Source organism: Hemiscyllium ocellatum, chromosome 4 (assembly GCF_020745735.1).
Source record: "Hemiscyllium ocellatum isolate sHemOce1 chromosome 4, sHemOce1.pat.X.cur, whole genome shotgun sequence".
Classification (NCBI taxonomy): domain Eukaryota; kingdom Metazoa; phylum Chordata; class Chondrichthyes; order Orectolobiformes; family Hemiscylliidae; genus Hemiscyllium; species Hemiscyllium ocellatum.
Genome location: NC_083404.1, coordinates 59,818,455 through 59,840,956, shown reverse-complemented (window position 1 = coordinate 59,840,956; position 22,502 = coordinate 59,818,455). Strand labels below are relative to the sequence as shown.

The following is a 22,502-nucleotide window of genomic DNA, read 5'->3' as shown; positions in this document are numbered from 1 at the left end:
ACTACTACCACGTAGAAGGACAAGAGCAGCATATACTTGGGAACACCAACACCTACAAGTTCACCTCCAAGCCCTTCACTATCCTGACATGGAAATTTATTGTTGTTCCTTCAGTGTCGTTGGATAAAAATCCTGGAATTCCCTTCCTCAGGGCACTGTAGTGGTTTAAGAAGGCAGCTCACCATCACCTTCTCAAGGGCAGCCACAGACGAGCAATAAATGCTGGCCCACCCAGTGACACCCATATCCCACAAGTGAATGAAAAAATTCTGTTACTTTCAGACTCAGAAAACAAGCGTGCCATCAACTGAACCCAACATGACACTGAAAACTTGAAAGGATCTACAGAAACACAAGTTTATTTTTAGGGACATTTAAAGCTGTGGAGTGAATTCTTTAATTTGTATTGGTGTTGTTTGGTTATACCAGAGGAACATGTGCAAATAATCTGAAACGTTTTCAAAGATATATTATGCATCCAAAGAAAGTTTGATCATGTCATTAATTGTTTCTACTTTACAGTTAAATTACTGAAATCACTAATACTGGGCATATTTATTTGCATTGTATCTAAAAGCAAACAGGAATTGAAATTATTATTTGTACAATGCTAAAGGTGATAATATTTGTTGTTCTTGCTGAAAGCTTCTGGTAAGAGGTCGGCGTGCGTACCATGATGGGATCTGAAAATGTTCCTGTGCCATAGTTTTACAGACTACACTGCATTATCTATTGCCAATGATTTACTGATTAAGAAAACAAACAGATTCAGAGAGCAAAAACGTTCACGTGCTTAGAAGTGGCAACCATTTCACATCAACTCAGCGATTAGGTTCTGGACGAAACGATTCATACTCGACCTTACCATCCTGCCACCAATTAAAGCTCTTAAAAGGGCAATTAAGCATCACCTAAGGGCCTCAGACCTCTAATGGTCTGATTAATTTTGTTCCCAGCAAGTAGCGAACCCTGCTGCTCTGAGCTACCAATAGGTGATTTGCTAAATTAAATGTTAACAGGCCTGAAAGCGCCCTCAGTTGGTTGCATGCTTAACCAACTGAGTCAGCCAGGCCATGGAGAAGCAGCAATAAAAAGAAACTGAGGGTGGTAGGAAATTGCATTTATAGGAATGCTTATGGGACAAAGTGGAGCACAGTCCTTGCTCACACCCCACTTTTCACCTTCCATGCTCCCAGTCCAGAGACTGCCAGCAGAGGGACAGACCACAATCATTCCTCAGAGACAGAGATTACATCTACGCATAAGATCTGGCCCCAGGTCCAGGCTCAGACCCTCATTATCTGGCCACACCCCTATAATACAATGGGCCAAACTCCTCACGTGAATTGGCATAGAAATTTCCACTCCTGACTGGAAGCAAAGTCAGTAAATGAGGTTGACTTTTGGGTTCCCTGTCCGAAGCTCATAACCTACAACTCCTGCCCATCTTTTGTCCAGGCCTATCTATCCCACACCCCTGAATATCCAGGAATTTGACTCTTTTCATGTCCACAGTCACTGCCCGACTTGTTCATTGTTGCTTGTGTTTCAGTTATTATTTCAGTTTTTCAACATTTATCATTTGATTAATGCTAAGAAGCTACAAAATAAGACAGTATTTATATTTTTTAAACTGGAAAGTTTTTCAAATGAATTTACAAATGGGCTCCCATTCAGTGACTATTTTCAGAGAAAATGGCTTCAATTCTTTTGAAAAATAATGCAGGGATTTTTATAAAGTATGAGGGAATTGGTCCTAACACAAAATCATTAGCTGATTTGTTTGGTTACTGCACTGAACAATAGGGGCTTTGTCGAAAGATAGATAAGAATGACAAGTAGACTCACGAAATCTACTCACTCAGTTCACTTCCAAATGTGCTGAGCTAAAAGGATTCCTGAAATAAATTAATGCATTTCAAAATTTATCTGACTTAGGGCAGAAGTAACACATATCTCTGTTGCACACTAGTGTTCAGTATCTAATTTGGTTTTTCAAATTAGCTTAAATGTTTAAATATCTGATATAGTACAAAAAGGCTCAAAATTGCCTTCAGCAAATTCCAGGAAGGTTAAACTAAAAAATGTTGCCATCAACAACCTCTCTGTGCTAAATTGTTAAAATGCTGGCATTGATTTCATTCCCATATTTTAATAATGGTACAAATTAGTTGCTAATATGGTTCTATTCACAGTTCTGCAATTTAAAATTGCTACAATTTCATTCTGATACACCAGGGACTGTGTAATATTTTTATTTAGAAAAAAGGGTGAGTGCATTTCCTTACCAAATTTGCAATCTTCTCACGGCAAGTTTAAAAAAAAGATTCTAAGCTCTTCTGATTAAGTGATGAGCCTCGGAATTACATTGAGATTACAGCATAATAACAAGCTATTTGCTTTAACCAGTGTATTCCTGATGAAAGGCTTTTGCCCGAAACGTTGATTTCCCTGCCCCTCGGAGGGCTGCCTGAACTGCTGTGCTTTTCCAGCACCACTCTACTCCAGAATCTGGTTTCCAGCATCTGCAGTCATTGTTTTTACCTAGTTGACTTTAACCAGTTTATGTCAATTATGATGACTACAAGTTTATTATTTGGATACAGAAATGAGATTATAGAAATTTGGATTACTATAACTTTTCCAGTTTACGAGGACAGTGCCAAGTTGGAGGGTTGGATATGGGATGGATGGTGGGGGGAAATGAGGAAACTAGTGAAGTTCGACGTTGATGCCATGTGATTGGAGGGTCCCAAGGCAGATGATGAGGTGTTCTTCTTTCAGGCGTCAGGTAAGAGTTTCAGGGCAGAGAAGATGACCTGGGAAGGTCTAAAAATAGAACTGCATGATGCTCTTTTACTGGAATCTAATTTGTTATTTTTGTTCTGGTCCTATGTTTGAAAAAGAAAATAGTGAGAGGTCAGCAACAAGGTTTGGTTTGGTTTGGTTTTAAATAGCAGTTTCATAACAGCACTGACAGGAGTTGGGACTCAGACCTCAAGGCTACCAGCAAGCAAAAGCACTCTCCATCGTTCTCACTGAGACTGGAAGAGATAATATAAAGACATTTAAAAAAGCAAGAATTGTCATTCAAGCTAAGATCTAGTCCAGCTGACTGGCGAACAAATTGTTGTTTTTCACTGCAGCACACTCAATGTGATATTATCACCAAAAAACTAACAAAATTCACCTCATCCAAACCTTTTGAATTGCACTTTGATCAACAAATTCTTTGATCAATAATTTTTGCCTATTTATTTTCCATCCACGATATCTCTTTTAAAAAAAACTATTTGTCTTGTCCATCTTGACTGTCTTGGTTATGAATGAGTACGTGTTTGGATTTAAATGGGTGGTATTTAAATTTGCATATCAGTAATTAATCATATATTTTGCTACACGTTAGAAGTTATTATAATAACTTTTTGTCACCTTGTCCATCAATGAAACCTGGTGCAAGTTTCTTTCATCTTAAATAGTAGTCACAGTCAGGGATTAGGTTGGTTCTAGACTGGTCATTTTTCACACGTGCAACTTATAGATTAGTAGGGCTTGACACACAGTGTATTATTCTCATCAGGGTCATAACGTGGTGTTTATCCCCTAATGAAAAGTTGTCAACATTTCAAAGATCTGCACTGTTCCCATGTGCCCTTCAAAACATTGTACCTTCAAAAGCCCATCTAACTTAGAATGCAGTGCTACATCACACTGTCTGTCTGTCATTTCTCCTGCCCTCTTTTCTGACAGTTGGGCTATGGACATCCAATGACTTGGTCCACTTCAGTGGGTGAAGTATTACCATGATTTACCATGGTCTTCACTGAGTGGCTGACCAGAAAACTCACTATTTTTGCCACTTGTCATCAGGTGTATCAGAAGGATTTGCAGGCTGACAATGAACCTATGTGGCCATGTTACCAATGCACTTTCCATGGCCAACAAGTGCTGAGGTTGCACTCAAACCTGTAGTTTCTGGTCTCCCAGTAGGGACACAGTCACAGCACCAAAAGATCTCCTTTCCTACTGACTGCCTATGAAGCCAGGTAGTGACATTTGGAAAATCATCTGACCTTGTGTGAAATCATGGTTGTGTTAAATCTTGCCCATACATTTCTACTTTGCAGCCTTCAGTATATATAGCCCAGGGAAAATGTTCTCAATCATAATTTCTCTCCTCTTCAGTGTCACCCTGGAAAGAATCTTTAACTGAACCAAAGATCAAACATGGAAGGCTTCCCCTTCTCTATAGCTAAGCAATGCTATGTTGTGTGACGCCTACAGACAAAACCCCCCTCAAAGCACAATTTCAATCCATCAGTCTTCTGTGCACTGTTGTTAATGGTTGGCTTTGGCAAAGGGGAAGACACAAAGTCAATCTATTTGCAGCTGTAAATTTATTCACAGTTAGACATTACATCTATAATGGCTCTCAACTCTATAATCCACCAACAGTATTAAAAAGAGTCAAAGTGTATAAGTCTATGTAATGAATGTCCCAAACTATAGACACTGAAGTTTAACTTGTATAATTAACAGCTACCAATCTAAAAATGAAGATTCCTCCACTGTAATGACTAATATAGAGACAGAAACAGAAGTTGCTGCAAAAGCTCAACAAGTCTGGCAACACCTGTGAAGAGAAATCACCCTCCGAACTGATAGTAGCTAGGAAATTGTCAGTTTATATGCAGAAGACAGGGTGGGGATAGAGCTCAAAGAGAAAGAACATTTGGACTGACAAAGGAGTGGATAGTAAGTTGGCTAGGAGAGTGAATGTCTGTTAATGGAGACACTAGTGGCTAATAATAGGTCGTGTATAATGGCTGACTACGTGATTACAAAGTCTAGTGTGTGGGACTGGGAGCTAGGATATGGGAAAGTTTAGGCCCTAAAATTATTGAACTCGATATTGAGTCATGAGGGCTGCAGGGTCCCAAGCGGAAAATGAGATATTGCTCTTCCAGCTTGCACTGACTTTCACTGGAACACTGCAGCAAGCCTGAGACCGAGATATTGGCCAGGGAACAGGGTGGTGTTTTAAAGTGGTGGGCAGCTGGAAGCTCAGGATTTTTTTTGCAGGCAGAACATAGGTGTTCTGCGAAGTGGACACTCAGGCTAAACTGGGGAAATTAAGTGTAGAGGAGACCACATTGTGAGTAGCAAATGCAATAGACTAGATTGCATGAAGCGTACGTAGTGTGCTGCTTCACCTGGAAGGCATGTTTGGGCCCTTGAGTGCTGAGGAGGGAGGAGATAAATAAGGAGGTGTTACACCTTCAGCAGTTGCACGGGAAGGTGCTGAGGAGCTGTACGGGGCTGTTGGGAGTTAAGACACATATTCCCTTCCCCTCCCTTGTCCACCTTCGTCAGGGATCGTTCCCTCTGGAACACTTTGTTCCACTTTTCCTTCATTTCCAACACCCCGTCACAGCCTCATGGCATCTTTCCCTGCAACCGAAGATGTGACATGTGCCCATTTAACTAGTCTCTCTTCAGCATCCAAGGGCCCTCCAGGTGAAGCAGCACTTCATCCAATCTCGTCAACTGCATTCACTGCTCACAATGTGGAAACGAAGCATTTACTGGATGACTGCGTTGCAGAACACCTACATTCTGCCAGCAAAAAAGACCCTGAGCTACCAGCTGCCTGCCACTTTAACACACCACCCTGTTCCCTGGCCAATATCTCCGTTTCAGTCTTGCTCCAGTGTTCCAGCAAAGCACAGCACAAACTGGAACAACACCACCTCATTTTCACCTTGGGGACCCTGCAGCCCTCCAGACTCAACATCAAGTTCAATAATTTTAGGACCTGAAGTTTCCCATGTCCTAGCTCCCAACCCTATGCACCAGTTCTTGTTATTATGTAGTCTGCAATTACACACTACCTATTGTTAGCCACTAACAGTCTCCATTAACAGCTATTAACGGTACCAGATTTCCTGGTGTTCACCTGGCGGAGAATCTCACCTGGTCCCTCAACTCAGAATTCTTCTTTGGATTTCAAACCCATTTCCTTCAGCTGACTCACAGTAGAAATGATGTGGAGGTGCCAGTGGTGGACTGGGATGAACAAAGTTAAAAATGTACTTCCAAATAAATCTGTTGGACTATGACCTGGTGTTGTGTGATTTTTAATTTTGTTCACAATAGAAAGATCAATTGCAGACAATTGAATAGTCATCAGCACAATGAAAATGTGACTTCTTATGAAAACCTCAAAATAATACCAAGCATGAGCCTTATTTTAAGTAACTTTGACAGGTAAATTAGATAAATGTAAGATTATAAAGGAGCATTGCTTGTTTGTGCATTTCATGTTGATTAAGTTTGAACGTGTTTCAGTACTACTGTAAAGACAGACACTTCTAGCTTTTCAATTGGTATCGACACTTTTTAAGAAGTAATATTTTTTAACCCTTACATTTGAAGTCAGTGAAGTCGCATGTAGATAAGATAGAGATGATGTTTGATATGCTTTCCTTTACTGGTCAGAGCATTGAGTACAGGAGTTGGGAGGTCATGTTGCGACTGTACAGGACATTGGTTAGGCCACTGTTGGAATATTGCATGCAATTCTGGTCTCCTGCCTATCGATAAGAGTGTCGCGAAACTTGAAAGGGTTCAGAAAATATTTATAAGGATTGGAGGATTTGAACTATAGGGAGAGGTTGAATTGGCTGGGGCTGTTTTCCCTGGAGCATCAGAAGCTGAGGGGTGACCTTATAGAGGTTTATAAAATAATGAGGGAATGGATAGGGTAAATAGGCAAGGTCTTTTCCCTGGGGTGAGGGAGACCAAAACTAGAGAGCATAGGTTTAGGATGAGAGGGGAAAAGATTAAAAGGACCTAAGGGGCAACATTTTCACACAGACGGTGGTGCGTGTATAGAATGATCTGCCAGAGGAAGTGGTGGAGGCTGGTACAATTATTACAGTTAAAAGGCATCTGGATGGGTATATGAATATGGGCCAAGTACTGGCAAATGGGACTAGATTAAGTTAGGATATCTGGTCGACATGAACGAGTTCGACCAAGGGTCTGTTCCTTGCTGTACATCTCTATGTACACCTCTACATTTGGTTGCAAAGCAGTTAAAGGGTGGCATATTTCATATTAGCCATTTACAATTTTGTTTTAGTTCACTTGGATGTGGGCTCCACCGGCTGGGCCAGCATTTATTGCCCATTATTAGCTGCCTTCAAGAGATAGCAGTGAGTTGCGATTTTGAACCATGGCAGTCTGTTTGCTGTAGGTGCACACGCAATTTCATTAGAAAGGTAATTCCAGAACTTTCAGCCAGTGAAACTGGAGGAATGGTGATATATTTCCACATCAGGATGGTGAGGGGCTTGGAAGTGAACTTGAAAGTGTTTCCATGTATCTACTGCCCTTGTCCTTCTGATGGAAGTGGTCACGGATCTGGAAGGTGCTATCCAAGAATCTTTGGTGAATTTCTACCATGCTGCTGCTCCTGAATGTTGTTGATAGAGGGAGGGGATATTTGTTAATGCAATGACAATCAAGCAGGCTGCTTTGTCTTGCATAGTGTCAAGCATCTTAACTGTTGTTGGAGCTGCCGCCATCCAACACGCTTGGAGTATTTCATTTTACTTGTGCCTTATCAATGGTGGAGAGACATTGGGAGTCAAGAGGTGAGTCATTATCCCAAGTCTCTGATCTGCTCTTGTAGCCACCATACATGTGACTAGTCCAGTTCAGTTTCTGGTCAATGGTAAACCCTAAACCCTAAGATGTTGTTAGTGGGTAATTCAATGATGGTAACACCTCTCAATGTCAAGGGGCAATGCGTAGATTCTCCATTTTTGTAGATGGTCATTGTCTTGCATTTGTGTGACGTGAATGTTACTTGCCATTCAGTAGCTCAAACCTGGTTTGTGTCCCTGGACATGGACTGCTTCTGTATTGAGGTGTTGTGAACGGAGCTGAACATTGTGCAGTCAAAGAACATCCCCCCTTTTGACCTTATGATGAAAGGAAGGACATTGGTGAAGATGGCTTAGAATAAGTCTTGCTTCCTACTGACATCTCAACACTGCCCTCAATCTCACATCATGTAGTGGAACCATCAGGATATCATCCAGATAAGATTACCTTCGCTAATCCCTTGAATATACGAGCCATTTTCCTCTGAAAAGTCTACAGTGCAGATGGAATTCCAATAGGATTGAGTCGATCAAATCAGGATCGTCAAACGGTGTGATGAAAGTTGCAAGTAATTTGGATTCCTCACCTAAAGTTACTGCCAAAACCTACTCTTCATGCCTAGATCTTTCCAGCTTTGCAAACCTCTCAACCACAAATATTATTGGGCAAATCTTCCTTTCAACAGCTTTGTTTAACTGTGAGAGGTCAACACGTGCTTACAGTACGTTTCTAGATCCATACCATCCAATAACAACTTGTAAGTTTTATTGCAGATGTAATTATTCTGTTGTTGATTTAAGTTCTGTAAGAATTAGGTGAGGAACTTAACTCCGAGTGAATAAATGCACTGGTGTAGCATGTGATTATAATGATAATTTGATAAAGTGTTTTCAGCTTCCCAAAACCGATAGTAATTGTGGAAATTCTGCTCCAATTCTTTTTTTCAGTCTTGACACCCAACTCTTCATGCTTTATAGGTGAGTTATAAATCTGTGCAAACTCTTCAAGTTAGAAGTAAATAATCCTGGTGCTGGATCATGTACAGGGACTCTGCAATCTTCCATTCTTTGAACTGAAACAGTCCATTGACTTTAAGATGTATGCCTCCCGGTCCGTAAGTCTCAGCTCATGGCAAATTTCTGCACTCCAACAGTATCTATTTGTTCATATAATTTCTCCCAGGAATGGTACCTCAATTAATTTAACTTATTGAATTTTAGGTATGTTATTAGATTTGAAGGATTTCACTTTTAATTTCTTGGCTAGGAGTTTTTTGCTGCGACATACAGCTATGAAATGGCCCCTACTCTAATACAAATTGCATTTTCATTTTTCATGGGACAATCTTCATGCTGAAACATTTTTCTCCAGCCACAGCGAAAACACAGAGTAATGGCAGATGCAGCACCTTCTTTGTACTTTCCCAATTTGCTACAGGTTCACGGACACACCAGTGTCCCATTAACTGCACAGTATCACTTGTTTTCTTTCCAAAGAGTCTCCCTATCACTTTAAGTAAATGCTTTATTTCATTTTATCAATTTTGCCTGCCTCAACAACCTGCATGGCCTGCAATATTAAATCTTCCATCAATTGCATAAAGTCTGATAATGTCTCTTCTAAGACCCCTATGAAAACGCAATCCTGAATCAATTCCTCTTTTAGCGCTTCACATTCACAATTCTCGCATGCTAATATAAATTGTTGATGAAGGAATCGACACTCTATCACAGTCGCTGGGTGAATATTGAATTTCATCCAATCCAAAATAGTATTCCTCTTAAAATATATATTCAAATGCTTTTACAACTATTCATATGTAGCTAATTCTTCACTAATTCCCTGTCTGACTATGGTGTCGACTGCACTGGTGCTTATAGCATAGGGAATGGTACTGACCTGTTCCATACTAGGTTTTTCTAATAGAACTTGATACAGTTCATTAACTCCAATTATGATTCTAATTCAGCCATGTTTCAGCCTGAAGCTCATATTTTTGAAGCCAGGTACTCAAGGTTTTTCTCCTCTTTACTCGAGCCATGTGTTATTTGAGCATTGGTTGTGTCTTTTGTTGTCATTTCTCGCTCTGTTTGCTAGCTGCCTTTTTTTCACCCAATGTGGTCATCTGTTAATATCGACTGTGATTGTTGTCCAGTCATATTCAGAACCAAAGTGACAGAGACTTCAGGAGGTTAGGTTATTGGTAAGCCTTACCTCTTATTGAATGAAGTTTTCTAGCTAATGTATAGGACAAGGCTTTATGTGCGGTTTCTACACAGAACCATTTCTCAATTATTCTGGCTGTCATGTACACTATCCTATTTATATATTTAAGGTAGACTCTATACGTGAACCAAACACAATTGCTCTAATGCATAATAAATGTGATAAAACCAGGAGCAGAAGTAGACCATTCAGCCCCTCCAACCTGCTCGACCAGTCAATAAGATCCTATCTAATCTGATTATTCCACATTCACATTGAACCCCAAAAATCTGTCAGTCCCTCGCTTATCAAGACTCCATCTACCTCTGCCCTAAATATATTCAGAGTCTGCCTTTTAAGGCAAACTCCTGACTTAAAAACAGTAACCCTAATCTGCAATGTTTGGATGCCAAATAGCAGAACATTTGGATCTTAAAGGACTGATGGAGGCCACTCAAAAAAAATGATCCAGGAAGTTTTCAAAGTTTCAACTTGATCAGAAGAAATTGGAATCCTCCTCCAGCTTACTGCTCCCCCACTGGAGAAATTATCCATGCCACTCTTCAGCAGAATTACCTATCCTCTATCAGAGCTATACGGTGGGTCTGCTCACCCTAGGGCCTCAGACTGCAACAAGCCTCAATGTCCACAGAAGCAGGCAAAATGGCTGCTCCTTCAAATTTGAAATGGCTTGAAAATCACTCTCAGAAGGCAAGTGAGAATGGAAGGAGAGATCGAACGTATGTACCTGCAAAATAGCATTGGTTCAATATTATTGGAAAGTAAATAAATATTAGAACACCTACAGTTCAGAAAGAGGCCATTTGGCTCATCAGGTCGGCACGAACCCTCTAAAGACCATTCCATCCAGACCCAGCCCTCCACCCTATCCCTATATTTAATCTACCCATTCTGCACATCTTTGGAATGTGGGAGGAAACCACAGCACCTAGCAGAAATTCACACAGACAACATGTAATCTCAATGCTGACAGTCACCCAAGGCTGTAATTGCACCCAGGTTCCTGTCACTAGGAGGCAGCAGTGCTAACCATTGAGTCACCGTGCCACCCAATATAATAATACTGTATTGCCTATTATGAAGTCCAACATGACTTTGAAAATATTCAATTCCTACTAAAGTTTGTGCAACTGTGAAATGGCATCTGATTCCTAGAACTGATTTTTCTTTAAGAAATTTGTCCATGAGTTTGAGGGCAGTTTACCACCAACATCTTAAGGGCAATTAGAAATGAGCAACAAATGCTGACTTAGTCATGGAGGCCCATATTCCATCAAAAAGTCAAGAAAAGGTCACTTCTCATCATCATCCCTTGCAATAACATTTGTTTTATACATGCAGCAGCTAAACCCAGTGTCCAGCAATGTTCGGAACACAGAACAGTCAGAGGTAAGTTCAGAGACTGAATAGTACTGAATTTTGTAAACTTCTTATTTATATACTCAACCTTCTGACAGTTTCTTTTCTCCCAATTGGATAATCCTGCCTATAATAAAATTGATGGTTCCTGGCACTAAGTTTCTATTTCATGTCAATTTTTCAGGAACACAATTTCCCACCACCTCAAGTAGCAACCTCTCAAACAATCAGAGCAGGAATACCACTGACAATCCACCTTAATTAACCAAATTATATTGTTGCAGATTTAGCTCACTGGAACCTTTATTGTTGAGCAGAGATAGCATCACAAACACAGCACTGATTAATTAGAAAAAGGATCTCATTAACAGGAATGAGATGAGATTGAAGTTGTTTCTGCTGTTGTTGGGCCCTGAATAAAGTTCATTCAGTGACATTCAACTTTAGTCAGAGATAACTGATTAGATGTCCATAAAAGACTTTCTCTGATTTTCTTTTCAAATGATTTAAGCTGAATACAAAACCTGTATTTCATCTGCCCTTAATACATGCCACATTGCAAAGTTAAAACACCACTCAGTCTTTAACATACACAGGTATGCCAATGCATTTTTCAGTTCCCTTCTCTTCAGTAAACATAAATGTAGTTTTCTTTCTGATCAACCTGTTTACCAATGATATTACACACCTCTGGAGCAGATGGGACTTAAATTCAGAGATCGGAACCTACTGGTGAACCATAATTACCCATCCTTGGTTAAAGGACACAGTAAAGTGTGTCATAAAGTATTCAACAAGTGATGATAGTTTAGCAGCCACCTTGTTGGCCTACTATCAATCTGCATGCAGTTGGATATTTCAAGTACATTTGAAACCAGTGTGATTGAAAAGAAATATATCATTCTATATGGCATTAACTTGAAACTGGTTGATGTTTTTACAATATCTTTCGCAAAGCTGTTATTATTTAGCTGCAATGAAAAATAAGCTAGTTTTAACTCTTGTTTTGACAACCCACAACCAATCAAAGGTTGGAGATAAAACAGCTACTTTATAGCATGTATGTTTACTGCAGGAAGACTTTAGGAATATATTATAACCGCTGTTGATAGGAATGGAACTATTAAAGTGGAATGAAATGGTTTTCAACTTAATTATTCTTCTCCATTCAATCTGTGATATAATTTTGATGATGGAAGAGGATCCTTTCAGACCCTGATTACAGCTTTACTAACAAATACAAATCCAGGTTTTTTATATGTATGGGAGCCCGATTATATTTTAAACCAGCTCTGGAGAGGCTGCCTAGACAAGTTCAAGACAGACTACCAAGGCCAGTTCAATAATAATGTTCCCTAAAGAGGCCTGCATCTCTTCTATCTAGACCCGCAAGGAAATTTCAGGTTTACACTTCCCTGTGTTCTCCATTCCACACACACACACTCTCTCTCTCTCTCTCTCTCTCCCACCCCCACTTCACCCACTCTCAATCCCACCTCTTCCCAGCCACAACAGACCATTTGTCCATAGCAACTTATGCTGGGAAGTATCTTGGTCACATTAGCCAGTGATTGCCACTTTCCATTGACAGTAACTGATCAACAGGATTTAAAGATCGCCGACTAGTGAAGGTTTGACAATGCTCTGAATCACACGAGTGCTGCATGGCCATCAACTGATGGCCAGGAGTTCAAATCAGCTTTCTTGAAATAAACAGTCATCAATCTTCAATTGTGTCACATGATTTCATGAGATTATAATGTTGCATTCCAAACAATTTCTAGTCTTTGATCAATACTTACCCGCACTAAATGGAATTTATTGGATAAGCAAAACAATTTACAACATTATTGATAGCATTCCGTTATCCCTGCTGTCGAGAAAGTGCTTATTTATAAAATGTAATTTTTAGTTTTGCTGTTGTACAGGAATAACATATAGTTTGTAAACCTGAAAGAAACCACAAGCAGTGAAACTGCTGATTGTCAACAGCATGAAATGAGCTGATAGTAAATGAGCATCATATCATTCACAGCACCTAATTATCTTTTCTGTTGACTTTAATGAATCAGAAAATGGACCATGCCACCAAAGGGGCTGTTCTGAAACAGTGGTAGTATCTCTACCTTTGAGCCAGGAGGCCTGGGTTCAAGACCAACCTACTCCAGAGGCATGTTACAATACATCTGAGCAGGCTAATTAAAAATATTAAAAATCTTACCACTTCACAAGTCAGCCAGTTTGGAACAACTGGCATTAAGCAAATTTACCCCATAAATACAATTCTTAAGCAAAAAAAAATCCATTCAGGAATTGGATGCTGTAATTTATAACTAAAGGATGGATTTTTATTCCTTCTTTCCTGTTGGAACAGCTTTAAAGATCTTTTTGATTATTTGCCTGGACCATCTGTTCAGCCTTTGAAACAGTGCAAAATTTTCCATTACTACAAAGGTTTTAATGTATTCAACCCTGGAGCTTTGTTGACACCATTGTGCAATGGAATAGTTTATGAATGTTTGGCTGAGCTCCAAATCTCACTATAATTGCACTCAACAAAGGTTTTGATACAATGCTCAAGGCAATTATAAACTTTCTTGCAATTGACACTTTATCAGATAAGAGATGTATATTTTTGAGGAGGCTTTTGAATAACTGTTTGCTTATTTTGAAAGTTCATGAAAATCTCAAAGATTTCTTAATTTTATCATGGACATATGCATTCTGACCAAAGTGGAGAAAGGGTATGTGTACATGGAGTACATGCAGGTGATGTGGAGATATCAAAGGTAAAATAAAGGCATGGAGAATGGAAGAGGCATGGAGATTATGAAACAGCATGGGGATAAAGGCTGGTATTGCAAGATTGAGACATACTATGAGGCAAAGTAGGGAAATGGAAGCACTTGATAGCATAGCATTACGAGGAGGTATAAATATTGGGTGGGAAGAGCTTGGAAGTCTGAGCTAAGAAAGGGCTAAATTCCCTAATAAAAATCAAAAGAACTGAGGATGTTGTAAATCAGAAACAAAAACAGAAGTTGCTGAAAAAGCTCAGCAGGTCTGGCAGCATCTGAGATGAGAAATCAGAGATAATGTTTCAGGTCCAGTGACTCTTCCTCAGAACTGATAGTAATTAGGAAAATATAGGTCAACACAATCAACTCCTTTGTCTCTCTAACTGTCCTCCTCTCTCTTTGGGCTCTATTCTGACCTGGGGATTGTCGTTTACTCTTTAACCCCTCTTCCCATCCAATCTTCTACATATAAACTGATATTTTCCTAACTACCATCAGATCTGAGGAAGGGTCACTGAAACGTTAGCTACAATTTCTCTTCACAGATGCTTCTACATCTACTGAGCTTTTCTAGCAATTACTGTTTTTGTTTCTAAACTCCATAATGTTTGTGTACAAAACAAGATCAATGTACTAATGTATGGTCACAGACTTTCCAAACTGTCCATCTTGACACCTGCTTACCTCTTTTGCAGCCTTACGTTTTCAGAGGCAGCAAATAACAACTGGAATCCATTCCAACTGGGTATGGGCAGGCATTGCTGACTCGGAGGCAAAATTATAATTCTGCAAGTGGCCTTACTCCCAATTAGTATCTTGAAGATCAAATTCTGAGCCCAACTGCCTTTATTAGTGAACATATTTGCTTCTGTCATCAGCTGTTTAGTGTGTTTGTGAAAAATCCGTAGATGTCAGTGCCCTAACACAATATCATGAATAAATGAATTAGATTGGGTGAATTAGCATCAAATCAGATATAGGGCGAGTAAAGAGAAGGATCAAATTAAGAGATAAAGAAAATGAACTGATTATCTGCAGGAATAATACTGACCAGTTTAAATAGTTTCCTAATATGGAGGGCAAGTATTGGCAGACCACTCGCTATTGTAAGTAACTAAGGTTCAATTGATCTTGTTGTAAACCCAATTTAACTCAATACTACATTGCCCACTCCATAATATCGCAGATATAGGCAGGTAAATGGGAGTAGGCTGCACATTTTAAAACTCTTATGTGAACAAGGTTCAGAAGGAAGTGAGGTGGGAGGGAGGATTGGGCACCTCATTTAGAGAGCAGCCAGCATGTGTCAGGAGCATCCTACCCCAAAATGTCAGCCCATCCTCCCACCCATGTTATTCTGTCAATAGATCCTGGACCAACACCCCACTCCCTTGGCTATAGAATCCCACTGTGATTTTGTTATCAGGATAGCCATTTCCTTTTCAGGCTCCACCCCACTCCACCAGCGATTCCCACTACTGAGCTTTGTCACTGCTGGGAGTGACGAAACAGCCGACAAATCAGATTTGATCAGGAGCTCCTGAGGAAAGGATTTAGTCTCACTGCTCTCCCATTTTGTCTACCTACACCATGACATGGCTATGGACTAAGCTTATATGTTAGCTTATAAGCTTCCTTAGTCCAACTGGACTAAGCTTATAAGCTTCCAGCCAACATTGCTTCTGGGATAGGAAGGAATGAAATGATTATGAGCAATCCATCCTCTACAAATATCTGCCCACTGTGTCGTAAAATGGCTATTTAGCCACTTGACCGAGAGGAGAGGCAAAGATTATAAAAATCTCTGACATGACTGGGCAGTTCTCCTGCAGCAATTCCCATATGCCATTATTTGTATTATCAAAAACTTAAAAGGTATAAGCAAATTTCTTGACTACAAAAGCTGCTCGGACAAGGAAATGTACCAAAACCCATTATTCTGAAGTGTGTTAGGCTTCCCTAACTGCTTCAACAGCATCTTATTAAACTTTGACAATGGGAGGCTAAAACAACCTAACATGCATTGACCCCACTGTGCCAATAGCCAGCTAACACATGATTGCAACTCTGCCCTTGTGAAAAGCTATACAGTGTAATTATAAACTTGTCTGTGGGTAGTATCAGAAATCAGGGTCTGAGTCTACCTAGTCAGAGAAAGGATTGAACCCATAGAGTCATAGAGATGTACAGCATGGAAACAGACCCTTCGGTCTAAACCATCCATGCCAACCAGATATCCCAACCCAATCTAATCTCACCTGCCAGCACCCAGCCCATATACCTCCAAACCCCTCCTATTCATATACCCATCCAAACGCCTCTTAAATGTTACAATTGTACCAGCCTCCACCACTTCCTCTGGCAGCTCATTCCATACACGTATCACCCTCTGTGTGAAAACATTGCTCCTTAGGTCTCCTTTATATCTTTCTCCTCTCACCCTAAACCTGTGCCCTCTAGTTCTGGACTCTGCCCATCCCAGGGAAAAGACTTTGCCTATTTACCCTATCCATGCCCCTCATAATTTTGTAAAGCTCTATAAAGTCACCCCTCAGCCTCTGACACTCCAGGGAAAACAGTCCCAGCCTGTTCAGCCTCTCCCTATTGCTCAAATCCGCCAACCCTGGCAACATCCTTGTAAATCTTTTCTGAACCCTTTCAAGTTTCACAACATCTTTCCGATAGGAAGGAGACCAGAATTGCACACAATATCCAACAGTGGCCTAACCAATATCCTGTACAGCCGCAGCATGACCTCCCAACTCCTGTACTGGATACACTAACTGATAAAGGAAAGCATACCAAACACCTCCTTCACTATCCTATCTACCTGCAACTCCACTTTCAAGGAGCTATGAACCTGCACTCCAAGGTCTCTTTGTTCAGCAACATTCCCAGGACCTTACCATTAAATGTATAAATACTGCTAAGATTTGCTTTCCCAAAATGCAGCACCTCGCATTTATCTGAATTAAACTCCAACTGCCACTTCTCAGCCCATTGGCCCATCTGGTCCAGATCCTGTTGTATCTGAGGTAACCCTCTTCGCTGTCCACTACACCTAAAATTTTGGTGTCATCTGCAAACTAACTGTACCTCTTATGCTCACATCCAAATCATTGATGTAAATAACAAAAAGTAGAGAACCCAGCACCGATCTTTGTGGCATTCCACTGGTCACAGGCCTCCAGTCTGAAAAACAACCCTCCACCACCATCCTCTGTCTTCTACCTTTGAGCCAGTTCTGTATCCAAATGGCTAGTTCTCCCTGTATTCCGTGAGATCTAACCTTGCTAATCAGTCTCCCATAGGGAACCTTGTCGAACGCCTTACTGAAATCCATACAGATCACATCTACAGCTCTGCCCTCATCAATCCTGTTACTTCTTCAAAAAACTCAATCACATTTGTGAGACATGATTTCCTACGCACAAAGCCATGTTGACTATCCCTAATCAGTCCTTGCCTTTCCAAATACATGTACATCCTGTCCCTCAGGATTCCCTCCAACAACTTGCCCACCACCGACGACAGGCTCACTGGTCTCTAATTCCCTGGCTTGTCCTTACCACCCTTCTTAAACAGTGGCACCACGTTAGCCAACCTCCAGTCTTCCAGCACCCCACCTGTGACTATCGATGATACAAATATCTCAGCAAGAGGCCCAGCAATCACTTCTCTGCTTCCCACAGAGTTGTCCGGTACACCTGATCAGGTCCTGGGGATTTATTTACCTTTACCCATTTCAAGACATTCAGCACTTCCTCTTCTGTAATACGGACATGTTGCAAGATGTCACCATCTATTTCCCTACTGTCTACATCTTCCATATCCTTTTCCACAGTAAATACTGATGCAAAATACTCATTTAGTATCTCCCCCATTTTCTATGGTTCCACACAAAGGCTGCCTTGCTGATCTTTGAGGGGTCCAATTCTCTCCCTAGTTACCCTTTTGTCCTTAATGTAGTTGTAAAAACTCTTTGGATTCTCCTTAATTCTATTTGCCAAAGCTATCTCATGTCCCCTTTTTGCCCTCCTGATTTCCTCTTAAGTATACTCCTACTGCCTTTATACACTTCTAAGGATTCACTCAATCGATCCTGTCTATACCTTAAATATGCTTCCTTTTTTTTAACCAAATATTCAATTTCTTTAGTCATCCAGCATTCCCTATACCTACCAGCCTTTCCGTTCACCCTAACAGGAATATACTTTCTGTGGATTCTCGTTACCTCATTTCTGAAGGCTTCCCATTTTCCAGTCGTCCCTTTACCTGCGAATATCTGCCCCCAATCAGCTTTTGAAAGTTCTTGCCTAATACTGTCAAAATTGGCCTTTCTCCAATTCAGACCTTCAACTTTTAGATCTGGTCTATCCTTTTCCATCATTATTTTAAATCTAATAGAATTGTGGTCGCTGGCCCCAAAGTGCTCCCACTGACACCTCAGTCACCTGCCCTGCCTTATTTCCCAAGTGTAGGTCAAGTTTTGCACCTTCTCTAGTAGGTACATCCACATACTGAATCAGAAAAAAACCTATGCTGTTGACATTAATATGACTCGCATTCTAGCTGTCTAGCAAAATGAGCTAACAGGAACCCCATAGGTGAACTCGGACTGAAAATCCAGGGCAAAGTCTTAAATCTAAAAAGCAATTTTTCCAACTTTTCACAGCAATAATTCTACTTTTTGAAGGATATGATTTTATCATGGGTTTAAATAGCTCTATACCTAATGTCAAGGGGATAAATATATTGTGTGGAGAATCTCGGAGTAGTAAATATTCTGCAATTGTTTCTCAAAAGCAATTTCCACAAATTCCAAAGTAGAATGAGTGTATTTAACTTATACTAAAGACAACAAATGTTGGAGATCACAGTGGGTCAGACAGCATCCATGGAGAGAGAGCAACCTAACATTTCAAATCTAGCTTTGGAGATGCCAGAGTTAGACTGAGATGTACAAAGTTAAAAATCACACAATACCAGGCATCTGTTAGAATGACCATGTTCATTTCACTTCTTTTACATGTAAATTGCAAAACTTTTTTTTTCACAAGTTACATTCTCAAGTGAACTGTAACAATTGGTGTCAGCTCAGACAATGTATTGGGTATTAGCACCCCTCTGTGCTATCTGTGTCATAATGTTTAGACTGATTCTGATCTAAAAAATGAATTAACAGAATCTTGCATGGATTCATGCAGTTTTTGAGCAAAGTACAATGCACACCCCAGTCCAACACCGGCATATCACTTCTCCAGCCAGACTTGAAAGGACAGACAGACCCATTGAGATGGGGAGATAGAACATGATAACAAGCAAATAGAAAGGGAAGGTAAGGGCTGTTTGGCAGTGGCTGCTTGAAGGCTCGGTGACATTTGTTTAACGGTTTAAATTTGAATTGTTTTTTAAAGAAGCGCGTAGCGGTCCCGGAAGCTGGCGTAGCGCAAGTTTACCTGGATAATTTGTTTTCCTATAAAGGCACGCAGCTTCAAGGCCTCGGCCTCACTCTCTCAGCAGAGCAGGTAAGGGCTGCTTGAAGACTCGGTGACATTTGTTTAACGGTTTAACTTTGAATTTTTTTTAAAAATGCGCGGAGCGGACCCGGAAGCTGGTGTAGCGCAAGCTTACCTGGGTAAGTTGTTTTCCAATACAGGCGCGCAGGAGAGGAACCCGAGGCACTACAGAGGTAGAGCCTCCAACCCGCCCTCCTCCTCTGACCTAATAATAAGACCCGTTGTGGTAAGAAGGTAAGTGCTGCATTTTGCTTATTCTAGTGTTTAGACCTAGTTTTTTTTTAAAGGTTACTTTTAGAGGGATGGCAGTGAAGGCAGTGCAATGTCCTCTTGCAACATGTTTGAGGTGAGAGATGCCATGGTCGTCCCTGCTGATTACACTTGCAGGAAGTGCACCCATCTCCAGCTCCTGCAAGACCATGTTAGGGAACTGGAGCTGGAGCTGGAGTTGGATGAACTTAGGATCATTCGGGAGGCAGAGGGGGTCATAGATCAGAGCTTTGTTGCCAATGTGAATATTGAGTCACAATTAATTAGAATGGATGGCTTTGAGATATGTAGGGAAGAGGTGTTGGAAATTCTGGAAAGGATGAAAGAAGATAAGTCCCCTGGGCCTGATGGCATTTATCCTAGGATTCTCTAGGAAGCAAGGGAGGTGATTGCAGAGTCAGTGGCCTTGATTTTCATGTCCTCATTGTCTACAGGAATAGTGCCAGAAGGCTGAAGGATAGCAAATATGGTTCCCTTGTTCAAGAAGGGAAGTAGGGATAACCCTAGTAACTATAGGCCGGTGAGTCTCACTTCTGCTGTGGGCAAAGTCTTAGACAGAATTGTAAGGGATAGGATTTATGAACATCTGGATAGGAATAATGTGATCAAGGATAGTCAGCATGGTTTTGTGAAGGGCCGGTCGTGCCTCACAAACCTTATTGAATTATTTGAGAAGGTGACTAAGGAGGTGGACGATGGTAAAGCGGTAGATGTGGTGTATATGGATTTTAGTAAGGCGTTTGATAAGGTTCCCCATGGTAGGCCACTGCAAAAAATACGGAAGTATGGCATTGAGGGTGAGTTGGAGGTTTGGATTAGGAATTGGCTGGCTGGAAGAAGACAGAGGGTAGTAGTTGATGGTAAAGGTTCATCTTGGAGTGCAGTTACCAGCGGTGTTCCGCAAGGATCTGTTTTGGGACCATTGCTGTTTGTCATTGTTATAAATGACCTGGAGGAGGGGCTAAAAGGTTGGGTGAGCAAGTTTGCGGATGATACGAAAGTCGGTGGAGTTGTTGACAGAGAGGAAGGATGTGGCAGATTACAGCGGGATATAGATAAGCTGCAGAGCTGGGCAGAAAGGTGGAAAATGGAGTTCAATGTAGCTAAGTGTGAAGTGATTCACTTTGGTAAGAGTAAAAAGAAGATGGAGTACTGGGCTAATGGTCAGATACTTGGTAGTGTGGATGAGCAGAGGGATCTTGGTGTCCATGTACACAGATCTCTGAAAATTGCCACCCAGGTAAATAGTGCTGTGAAGAAGGCATATGGCATTCTGGCTTTTATTGGTAGAGGAATTGAGTTCCGGAGTCCTCAGGTCATGTTGCAGTTGTATAAGACTCTGGTGCGGCCGCATCTGGAGCATTGTGTGCAGTTTTGGTCGCCATACTATAGGAAGGATGTGGAGGTACTGGAACGGGTGCAAAGGAGGTTTACCAGGATGTTGCCTGGTATGGTAGGAAGATTGTATGAGGAAAGGCTGAGGCACTTGGGGCTGTTTTCATTGGAGAAAAGAAGGTTTAGGGGAGACTTGATAGAGGTGTACAAGATGATTAGGGGTTTAGATAGGGTTGACCATGAGAACCTTTTTCCACGTATGGAGTCAGATATTACGAGGGGGCATAGCTTTAAATTAAGGGGTGGTAGGTATAGGACTGATGTTAGGGGTAGATTCTTTACTCAGCGAGTCATAAGTTCATGGAATGCCCTGCCAGTAACAGTGGTGGACTCTCCCTCTTTATGGACATTTAAACGGACATTGGATAGGCATATGGAGGAAAGTGGGCTAGTGTAGGTTAGGTGGGCTTGGATCGGCGCAAAATCAAGGGCCGCAGAGCCTGTACTGCGCTGTATTTTTCTATGTTCTATGTTCTAAATGAGATGTGATTCACAATTTAAAGGTGTTGAATCCAATATTAAGTCCAGAAGGCTGTAAAATACCCAGTCTGAAGAGGAAATGGTCCTCCAGCTTGTGCTGTGATTCACTGGAACACTGTAGCATGCCAAGGACATACATGTAGGTATGCGAGCAGGACGTTATGTTAAAATAACCAGCTACAGCAAGGTCAGGTTCCTGCATGCACACAGACCAAAGGTGTTCCACAAAGTGATCACTCATCTGCATTTGTTTTATCCAGTGCAGTGTACGGTGCAATGAGTAAAATACACAAGATTGGAGGAGGTACAGGTGAAATGCTGCTCCACATGGAAAGACCATTTAGGCCCCTAGATCGTGAGCAGGGTGGAGGTGAGGGGGAAGGAGTTGTACCTTCTGCAGTTACATGGGAAAATGCAGTGGAGATGGAGGTAGTGTTGGTGATTGAGGAATGGGCTAGGTGTCCCAGAGGTAATGACCCTTGTGAAATGTAGACAGGGGGAGAGAGGAGATGATGTGTTTGGTGATGGTGTCCTATTCAGCTTGTCTGAAATGGCAAAGATCTTGTGCTTTGCAGTCCATTTGTAAAAGACCATCATTTTAAAGATGAATATTTTAAAAACAAATTTGCTGTTACAAACTTTTAATAGTCTTGCCTATTATTTGAGAAAGGTTGATTACACAACTATAAGAACAGATTTCTTCAATCTTTGAAGAATTTTATCTTTCATGTACTCGGAATAATTCATATAATCCCACAGGACGTTGACAGAAATTTAACTGGAA

At 40.9% G+C, this 22,502-nt stretch overlaps 1 protein-coding gene across 7 annotated transcripts in view; it reads right to left on the bottom strand.

Annotated features, from left to right (window-relative positions):
- The window catches only part of LOC132813916 (coiled-coil domain-containing protein 102A-like), a 615,752-nt gene that overhangs the window by 335,423 nt on the left and 257,827 nt on the right, over nt 1-22,502 (bottom strand). The gene's annotated exons all lie outside the window — the stretch shown is intronic.